Below are 3,323 nucleotides of genomic sequence, written 5' to 3'. Positions count from 1 at the left end.
TTTCTTTTATCAGTGGATTTATTTGCATAATTATTTTTCCCTGAGCTTCATTTCTTTAGATATGATTTTTCATAAGTTTGGAGCCTCTTTTCCACTAAAACCCTTTGGTAAAATTAGTTATAAGTTTCACCAAAATTTGGAGATGTCATGGGATGCACCCACATCACTTTTATGCAAAAATCTCTTTTACTCATTTGGAAATTTTGAGCTCTACGCCAAATTTTCAAATCTGACCCAGTTTGTAAAATTGCACTACAACCTATTTAAATATTTCTTTAAAGCTTCCACCAAAATTAGGGGATGTTAGTAGTAGTGTATAATTCAACTTTATGCCAAAACCCATTAATGTCCTTTGAAAATTTTGAGCAAGCCATCCTCTTTTGCTCTCTAGTCCAGTTTGGCATTTTCTACTGCAACCCTAGTTTATTTTGCTCTAGTGCCCATGAGCTTTTTCCTGCTTATAGTCCACCCTAACAAACCCTTAAGTCCAGGAGATTGGACACATTGGAGTATTTTTGGTCCATACAATAATGCCCTTTTCATTCTGTCCAGATTTGGTTTTCTCAAAAACTTGCACTAACAAGTTTTTGTTCTTGACAAACTAACCTTGCCACCCTCTTTGTCATCTAAAGAGACTATGATCTGGAGTTTTTGGCCGCCCCAAGAGATGCTTGGATGACCATAGCTTTCTGTCAAGCACCTTGTGTGCATGGTCAGATTTGACATGGTTTTAGTTTGCACATTGGGCCTACTTGCTTTGCCTAACCAGCATGTCCACTAAGCTCCTAGCTACCTCTAACCTAGATCTGTTAATCCCCAGCCCCATCCAAGCCTCCTGAAATGCCTTGGCATTTTGCCGAACACGTAGCGTGCGTGCTCTGGGCGTGCCCAGAGCGCATGTTTTGCACGCGCGCGGAGCCGAGCAGCCGCGTCGTGCCCCTGGCCTTTGCTCGCCCACAGGGCTGCGCCCCGGCCTCGCCCGCTCACCAGAACCCTCCAGGCCACCCCTAGAGCCCCACAGCGCCGCCGTCAGGTCGGCCATGGCAGCTAGAGGCTGGCCACAGCAAGCTCCTGCCATGGACGGCGCTGCCCGAGCCACTCTCGCTCTCCAGCTCACCCCTGAAGCAGTGCCCGCTCATCTGCTAGCCTCTGCCGCCATCCCCAGCCTTGACACGTCGTGCTGCAAGCTATAGAACGGCGGTCCGCCGTTCCTATCCACTGCCGCCGTCGATCCTATCCACGGCCGCCGCGGAACCGACCTAGTCACGATGTAAAAAGGAGCCACGAGCTCGTCTAGACCCCCAGGCAGCCTCAAGCCATCTCACTAGCGCCCCCATAGCCAGCCATCGACGAAGGGAGGTCGTCTTCCTCATCTCCGGCCAGTTCAGCCGCCGCCACGCTCCAGTTCAATTCGTCGCTAGTAGGACCTCCCCCGTCCATCCAGTGCTCCCATCCTCTTCCCCTTGACCTTGCAGAGCGACCCCACCCCTCAGCTTCGACCGGGAACCACCATAGCCCAAACCCCCAAATCCTCCCGAAGCCACCTCCGCCGCGGAGCTCGCCGCCGGCGACTCCCTCCACCCCTGCCAACCTAGCAACCACTGGGAGGACCGCCCGGGACTGGCGGATCCATCCCTGCCCTCGGAGCCCCGTGAGAAGCCACCAACCGCCTCCTGTCGAACAGAGGAGGAAGAAAACACGGGCGACTGGTCAAACCTGACCAATGGGACAAAGGGACCCACTGGCAGTGACCCAGCGACGACCCGCGTTGTTTTTAAGTGAAAGCGTAAAACCCAGAGTACGTCTTCCCTGCCACAAAAACGAATTTTCATTCGAACCGTTTTCTTTTTCTGTTTTAATTGAAAATAGAGTTTTGACTGAACTTAGACTGGCTATAACTTTTTAAATATAAGTCCAATTGACTTGATTCTTTTTCTGTTGTTTCTCAAATTTTGTCTAGTTTATTTTCATATTTATTTAAAAAAATTCCAAGAAACTTTTTTGTACGGTTTTGTAACTATGTGTTAACTTGAAATTTTCTTAAAAAGGATTTTTGGAGAGAGAAGGCAACTTTCAAAAAGTGCACCCCCACTTGCATACTCTTGAAGGCAAGCATTCTGAACCCTGGCATAATATTGTTGTGTGTTGTTTGATACGGTACAACACCATCTTAACACGAAGTATTCATTATTTTATGTGATGATATGATCATACTCATGAGTGTGCAAATGAAGATTTCTTGCGGTTAAAATTTGATATGCTTGTGATAGTAATCACCCTCTTATGCCTTTCATGCCCATCGGAAAGAATTCGGGAAAGCCTCTGTCTCGGGTAGACACGAGCTTGTCCCTAGTTCTTCATCGAGACGGCTATGTCCGGTAAGGCATGGTGGGGTACGATGAACGGTGATTCTGTCTGATTGGTATGAAATATACTTCTTATGCTTATCATGCAGGTAATGCTTTAACCTCCTGAGTCGACCATAGATCGAGTCTTGTTCCAGTAACTCCCATACTTGTCTCGTACTACCACTTGTCCCTGCCATAGGTAGCGTACGGTTCAGTCAGTTGTCAACCCCTTCCTAGCACACACCGTAGAGAGAGGCCATGGTGGAAGATACCAGCTGCATCCGGTAGGCATGCCACCTGGTCCGGGGGCATGGGTGTTTCGGTTGGAGCCGAAGGGGGTAGCTCCCCTAGTTTGCGCGTGTTATAAATTTTGTGATCCCAGGCTAGTCGAGGTTGTAGCCTCCCCACTTAGAGTTTCGCTTAACGGGTGTCGTGGGTGATTCCAGACAACGGTAAGTTAGGTTGGTGTGTGCAGTCAGGTGTATTTTCAATTAAAAGACCGTAGACGGAATTAGTCCCGACGGACTAAAGGAATTCGTTACTCGTGGGTAAAGAGTACACCCTCTGCAGAGATTATATCTATCTGAATAGTCGTGTCCATGGTTAAGGACTACAGTCTGGGATGGGTCAAGTGTCGGTCTTCGGAGGAACAATTGCTAAACTAGAACATGGATCATGACTTGTGACTCGTGATGACTATTATTATTATTATTATTATTATTATTATTATTATTATTATTATTATTATTATTATTATTATTATTATTATGAACTAACCATTTACATTATTTGAATTATTGAGCATCCCTGGGACAGTTCTACCTCCTGGATGTTCACTGTGATTACTCTCATATAAGCCCTTTATGTGGTGTCACGGAGACACCCGACTGTGGCATGCTTGTTATTCATTTACTTTATAAGCCCTTTATGTGGTGTCGCTGAGACGCCCGACTATGGCATGCTTGTTATTCATTT

The sequence above is a fragment of the Triticum dicoccoides genome, chromosome 5A (assembly GCF_002162155.2).
Source record: "Triticum dicoccoides isolate Atlit2015 ecotype Zavitan chromosome 5A, WEW_v2.0, whole genome shotgun sequence".
Taxonomy (NCBI): domain Eukaryota; kingdom Viridiplantae; phylum Streptophyta; class Magnoliopsida; order Poales; family Poaceae; genus Triticum; species Triticum dicoccoides.
Note: the sequence above shows the minus strand (reverse complement) of the source record.